Consider the following 6,241-nt stretch of genomic DNA (forward strand, 5'->3'; position numbering starts at 1 on the left):
GACGACGATGAGAGACAGGGAACTCTGCTGCAGTTTGTACGTCACCACACTTTGTAGGTTGCTGTCTATGCCTCCCTATGTAAGACACTTTGGGTAAAAGGCGAGAGAAGGTGTATAGTGGGTTGTGAGACAGCCCCTACCGTGGCTCTATTGGTAGGGTGCTGGGCTGCTACGCCGCCGACCCAGGTTCGGTTCCGGCCTGGGTCATTTGCCGATCCTTCCCCCTTCTCTCTTTCTCCCGTTCACTTCCTGTCTACTCTCATACTGTCCTATCAGGAAAAATAAAGGCCCAAAAAGCCACAAAAAAGGTGTGAGAAGTGGATAATTGTAACCACAGCAGATGACGATGAGACAAGGTGAACTCCGCTGTGGGTTTGTATGTATCTAACTCTGTAGGCTGCTGTCTATGCCTCCTTTTAGTAAGGCACTTTATAGAAAAGCTAATGCCAATGAATGAATAAATAAAAAGATGAAAAAATAACTTCAAGAAGGAAAAATCCAAAGAAGTGTGCGAACCTTTTTTCAAAAGATACGTAATATTTTTGTTCAGCACCAGGGATTATGCACAAGTAACTCTCTACAAGTGAACTTTATAGAAAAGCCTCAGCTAAATGTCATGTAAAGTAATGTGATGTCCTTGCTTAAATTTTCTCCTCGGAAGTCGCTTTGGTCAAAGGCGTCTGCTTAATGTAACGTAATGTAATATAATGATGTAAAAGGTGAAAGACTGTGTGTGGAAAGTTGTGAGATGTTGCCAATGGTCTCCAGTCTTTGGCCCAGTCCAGGAGATAACATGGGTCGGCTTGTTGCTTACTTGACTAGCAATATTTTTTTGCTCTCTGGGGAGATGATTAAAAGGGTGATTGAAGCGTATGAGATGAGGCTGAATGATCTCCTGGGGGGTTGTGTTGAAGGTATTCGGTACGGTCTACCTCTTGCTGCTTCCTTGACCACAATTGGTTGCTTCTTTTGACTTGGTGACATGAAGAGTGAGGTCAGGTGTGAATAAAAGGTATGAGTCTATGTATGGTCAGGTGTGAGATAGCCAGGCGTTGTTTCTAGTCAGGCTAAGAGCAATGTAAATATCGTTTCTGATCTCCCGAAAAATCGGGAACTCCACCCACTTTGTCATTCACCACTCAACCAGTAGCAAAACTACGGAGGCGGGTCAACCATGCCTTTTGGGAAACGATAATTGTTATGTTCTTGGTCAGACCAAGTCTAGAAGAGATTTGAAAGTCGATGATAATCAGGCTAGGTGTGAGATGCCACTCAATGCTTTCCTGGTCGTCTGGGAGACGGTATGTTATGCTTGTTGCTTCCTTGAACAGAATAGCTTCTTCCTTGACTAGTAATGTTTTTTTTCTCTGGATAGACAAAGGTGAGATTCCATGTACAGTCAAGTGTGAGACGTGGATCAATGCTCCTCCTTGGTTGTCCTGGAGACGCTGAATATTATGGTCTACCGTATTTGTTGCTTCATTGACCAGATGAGTGCCAGTAGTTGTATCTCCCCTCCCTGCTATTTCCACACTGTGATGTGTTGGCTGAACCTGACTGTTAACTGTGACTGTTACAACACACAGTGGTTGCAAAGCAGCTCAGAGGCATCATTAAGTTTTTTTAAATGTCTGGAAGTCATTTTCATGTCATGTTGTTATCCACAGGATTTAGCTGTCAGCAAAGCAACAACTGGACTTCAGGTTTTGCCCCTTTCCTATGGAGCTTCCTCAGTGTCTGGTTGGACACCGCCACTCCACTTGACAAAAAAAAAACTTTTCCCCTGAAGGTTTTCTGCTTTCGTTTCTCCTCAGAAGTCCCAGTATCACCTCTGGGGCCTGAAGAAGCAACGCAGCCAAGCTTAGAGCCACCTGCTGACATCCACCTGGCAGAGTGGCTGACACCTCACTGTCGCTTCAGGTCCTGGACGCTGCCTTTCCCCTGTCGCTTCAGGTACTGGATGCTGCGTTTCTCCTGTCGCTTCAGGTCCTGGACGCTGCGTTTCTCCTGTTGCTTCAGGTCCTGGACGCTGCGTTTCTCCTGTTGCTTCAGGTCCTGGATGTTGCCTTTCTCCTGTCGCCGTGGTGCGCACCACCTGAGTCCCAGCACTCTGGTGTTCACCTGATAGCAGGACAGGAGGGAAAAATGTCACTCAGTCACTCTGCAGCAGCCGGGTCTCACGCAAAGTACAACTGCAAGGTTATACTATTCTGGGGATATACAGTCTGTTAGATTTCAGCGTTAAATCAAATCTTTTAGTGTTGAATTAAAGGGATATGCTTACTTGTCTTAAAGCAAGACAACGGCTTACATGAAAAATAAGACACCTTATTACCACCTTTATAAACCCTGGCCAACGATTTTAACTGTATTAAGCCCCAAAATAGTGGCATATCCCTTTAACACTTAAAGAGTTGAATGTACCAGTTTTACAGTATCTATGGCTTTGAAATGTTTCTTCAACACTCAAAGTAACGTATTTAACACTGTCTCATGGCACCACATATTATCATAGTTCTGAATCAACACAGCCATTTTTTACTATGGCTACGCTCACATGATAGTTTTAATTACAAATGATTAAATCCAAATTAAATAGGTCAGAATTAAAGTTATGTTCTGTCGGGCACTTTCATTTAAGTCCGAATTAACTTAACTCCGATTCGGGAAATGATTACATCATTTTTGTGAAAGTGGAATTAAGTTTTATTCTGAATTAAATGGAGTTGTTTCTGAATTAAATGTCCCATATAACCGAGGCCTGTGTATACAAGCTCACACAACACTGTATTTGACACCTGACAGGATGAGAGGGAGGAAATGTCAGTCACTAGCCGGCAGCCAGGCATTACACTTAGCTGACGCTTTTTATCCAAAGCGACTTACAGTTATTATTTTTCAGGGTATCATTTTTCAGGTTATAGTCCCTGGAGCAATGTTGGGTCAGGTGCCTTGCTCAAGGGCACTTAAGCCATGGATGGAGGTGTAGGGAGAGGTTAGGTGGCATTCGAACCAACAACCCGCAGGTTGACAGACCAACTCCCTAACCACTAGGCCACGGCTGCCACAGCTCACACCTCATACCTGAGCTGCCGAGCAACTCACTTTCAGTTTTTTTCAATTATACAGTAATGATTATTTCTCTTTATCTGAAAACAAACACACACACGCACTGCACCTGTTGAACTCTTTTTTGACCACAAGTCACCTGACACATTTTTATCTAAATGTCCTCTGGGCAGCATCTAAGTGCACTAGGCTACCTCTCTTTAACACATACAAACACGCACACAAACACACACACACACACACACACACACACACACACACACACACACACACACACACACACACACACACACACACACACACACACACACACACTCAAGAAATTGCTATTTAGAATCCAAAGTCTCTTGAGTCAGTTCTGCAGTTTAATTTAACTAATTCACCAGAGAGTAGGACACGCTAGAAGAGTGACACTTTGTGTGTTGTATTAAGACCTCATAATGCACTGTGTAGTGTTGGCCAATGAGACTGCTGTTTACCTGTTGTTGTTGTTGTTGTTATTGTTGTTGTTGTCAGCTGTGGTCAGTCGGCTGCCCCCGGTGCCAGTCAGTCCTGTAGTCTCCTCTCCTCTCCTCTTGATTGAGACAGAGACGCTTCTCTTCTCTTCCCTTCTCTTCGCTCTCTCGCGCTCAATGAGCTTCCGCCTGCCTCTGTCAAGTGGTGTTTCTCTCCCTCCCTCTGACTCTCACACACACTCACTCACGCACACCCCCTATTCTCTCTCTCTCTCTCCCTCCCTCTGACTCTCACACACACTCACTCACGCACACCCCCTATTCTCTCTCTCTCTCCCTCCCTCTGACTCTCACACACACTCACTCACGCACACCCCCTATTCTCTCTCGCTCTCTCCCTCCCTCTGACTCTCACACACACTCACTCACGCACACCCCCTATTCTCTCTCTCTCTCTCTGTGTTTCTCTCTCACAGGCACACAGAAGCAGACACGCTCCCTATTCTCTCTCTCTGTTTCTCTCTCCCAGACATGCACAAGCAGACACACTGCCTATTCTCTCTCTCTCTCTCTCTCTCTCTCTCTCTCTCTCTCTCTCTCTCTCTCTCTCTCAGGCATATAGCCTACGCGGGGCAGGCACCCTCCCCTTTCTCTCAGTCTCGGCCACTGCGTGGCTTCTTTTAAGCTTTACTTCTGACCAAGACTGTCTGGCTCTCTCTCTCATACACACAGGCACACACACGCTGTAGCTAGTGCCTTTCAGCACACACACAGACACACACACATGCACAAACACCAGGTTCCCACCCACACACACAAACACAAATACACGCCTCTCCCTGCCCAAGGCGAGTAGTGTCCGTCCCTTTGAGACTCTCTCCCTCTCTCTCTCTGTGTCTCAACGTCTCTATCTTTCTTTCTTATTCTCTCTTTCTTTCTCTCTCTGGCACATATACACTCGCAATCACTCCCTCACTCTATCTAAGCTCCCAGCTGTGCACTCTGTTGATCTCTCTCTCTCTCTCTCTCTCTCTCTCTCTCTCTCTCTCTCTCTCTCTCTCTCTCTCTATTTTTTTTTAATTTATCTCTGCCTCTTCTCTCTCTGCACGGTTTTTGTCTCTACTTGCAAACCCCTCTTGTCCTTCCCTAGCTCCTCTCTTCTCGAGTTTTGCCCCCCCACTGAACTTACACTGTTGTTCTGTGTAGTCTACTGAGTTCTTGTGCTTGTGTTGAGTGGCTGTGAAGTCTGTGCTGTGGTGGGTGAGTTGCTGTTCTGTCGTGAGTTGTGTAGTAGGCAACCGTAGGTGTCGGCGTATGGACTGACTGTGATGCGATGTGATGTGTGATGTGCGTGGTGCTCTATTTCACCTCGCGATGCGTGTGGAGAAGAGACAGTCCGTTAGCAGCAGCCGCGTGCCTCGATGTCAGCGAGAGGCTGCCTGCGTGGGACATACGGGGTGTGTAGTGTGGTGTGCGTGTGTGCATACCCTGAGTGCGAGGGCGGCAGTCAGAGTTCCCGACCGTGCAGAGTGTGCGCGTGGAGGAGGCAGAGTGCGCCGCGTGCTACCGGGCAGCATTCCAACAGCGCTTTCCCGCTTCCCATGATAAAACACCAACAGCTTTCTACTCTCACAACAGCACACGCACACAAACGCCCAAAGTCATACATACACAGAGAGAGAGAGAGAGAGAGAGAGAGAGAGAGAGAGAGAGAGAGAGAGAGAGAGAGAGAGAGAGAGTTGGCACAAACATCAAATTCCTATACAGACACACAGAATCAATCGGCACAAACAAATAAAGGCAGAAGCAAAGAGATAGACTACATGGAGACAGAGACATAAATGCGTAAAACAAAAATAACAGTATAAGCACGGGGTGGATTTTCCGCGCAGCTCCCCGATTTAGACACGCACACGCACATTCACAAGCAGGTAGGAAATGATACACGCGTAGCGCAGCAGAGTCCCTGCTTTCCATACTCACTGTTACGTCTTTCCTTCTGTTCAAGGGGACAGATTTGCATTGCATCGGGAGAAGAAGAGCGCATTCACATTTGTCAACATGATGGCACGGCAGAGTTCTATTCCGCGAGGCTTAAAGGCAAATCCGGCGGAGCAGCGGACCGGCAGCGCGAGCGTTTCCCAGCTTGCATCTGTTGTTTGCCTAACCAGTATTTTCGGAACATCTGTCGCTTGCTTTGGGTGCTGTTTGTTGACTAAACTGCCTCCTGACATTCAGGGTTTTTTTTCTCTCCAGAATTTGCGTGTCCCCTGTCACGATTTTATTTCTTCTCTTTCTTTGCCAATGGCAACAAGACACCAGAGAAGCAGTATGATGCGGGGAGCTTAGAGACGCCTATATTTAGATTGTTTGCGATACTCAGTCGAAACAGTCCAATAATCAACCAAAAGCACAGAACGGTCCATGGTCAAAACAAAAACAACAGCCATCATAACAAAGTGACAAACTATCTCACCTAACCCCATGGGGCAATTGCACAATCACAACTATGACCCGTTGCAAACACGTGCAGATGTTCATGCAGCTGTTTTGACTCTTGCACATGGTTAAGTGGGGTGAATGTCGAATGATCAAACTTGGAAATGCTTGACACTTATCAAGCCATCATCATCATCAGTAATTTACCTTTATGTGGAAGTGTGACAAATTGTCTTTGCATTAAACAAACAGACCAGAAGTGCGTGTTCTAAATTAGT

At 46.3% G+C, this 6,241-nt stretch overlaps 1 protein-coding gene and 1 long non-coding RNA gene across 2 annotated transcripts in view; both read right to left on the minus strand.

The window, feature by feature from the left end:
• fam20a (FAM20A golgi associated secretory pathway pseudokinase) overlaps nt 1-461 on the minus strand; it is a 38,701-nt gene extending 38,240 nt beyond the window's left edge. Inside the window, exon 1 of the mRNA XM_063221936.1 lies at nt 1-461. This exon is cut by the window's left edge and continues 209 nt beyond it. The gene's annotated coding sequence lies outside the window, so the exon portion shown is untranslated.
• Nucleotides 462-573: 112 nt separating this feature from the next.
• On the minus strand, nt 574-5,989 carry LOC134467313 (uncharacterized). Its single transcript, XR_010038515.1, has 3 exons — nt 5,508-5,989; nt 3,549-5,147; nt 574-2,121 (listed from the first exon to the last, which is right to left on the minus strand). It is a non-coding gene; the product is annotated as an uncharacterized LOC134467313 (long non-coding RNA).
• Between the last annotated feature and the right edge of the window lie 252 nt (nt 5,990-6,241).

The sequence above is a fragment of the Engraulis encrasicolus genome, chromosome 17, assembly GCF_034702125.1.
Source record: "Engraulis encrasicolus isolate BLACKSEA-1 chromosome 17, IST_EnEncr_1.0, whole genome shotgun sequence".
NCBI classification, from domain to species: domain Eukaryota; kingdom Metazoa; phylum Chordata; class Actinopteri; order Clupeiformes; family Engraulidae; genus Engraulis; species Engraulis encrasicolus.